Source organism: Heloderma suspectum, chromosome 11 (genome assembly GCF_057233095.1).
Source record: "Heloderma suspectum isolate Gila_16-S chromosome 11, 16-S_ref, whole genome shotgun sequence".
NCBI classification, from domain to species: Eukaryota; Metazoa; Chordata; class Lepidosauria; order Squamata; family Helodermatidae; genus Heloderma; species Heloderma suspectum.
The window spans coordinates 44,396,148-44,396,731 of NC_139468.1; positions in this window are offsets into that span (position 1 = coordinate 44,396,148).

Consider the following 584-nt stretch of genomic DNA (forward strand, 5'->3'; position numbering starts at 1 on the left):
ACACGCAGCCAGCACCAAACTCCGTTCTGCTCCAAGACCGAGGGATGCGGGGGGGGGGGATGGGCTGCGGGCCAGCGGCCCCTCCTCTCCCGGCTCGCCGGGCCAGACCGCGTGAGGGGGGCTCTCAGGCTGCTCGAGAGAGCGGGTGGCTGCTGCCGCCGGCGGGCTTGGAGCAGTCGGTGGGAGTGGAGGGGGAGCGGCGGAGCGGCGGAGCGGCGGAGCCCGGCCACTCCGCTGCCGGAGGGCAGTGCTTCGGCCCTCCTGTTTCCCACTGCTGCCCCTCCTGCCTGGACCGCTCCTACTTTTGTTTTATTATATTGCTTTTACACGGTCGATTGCTGGCCACGTTGTGAGGACTTGCCCTGAAAGATGGGGCAAACATGTTTGAAATGAATGAAACATCAGACGAGGTATCCAGGGCTGGGGAGACTGTTCACAAGGCTCGGGCAGGGGACGGACGGGCCGAAGGCTTCCTTGGCCCACGCACGCGCAGGGCTGCTGGCTCAGGCAGCGCTCTCCCCCATGGGGCACTCTCGCCTTTCCCGGGGGCTCGCGCCTGTGATGCTGGCGCACGGGGCTGGGCT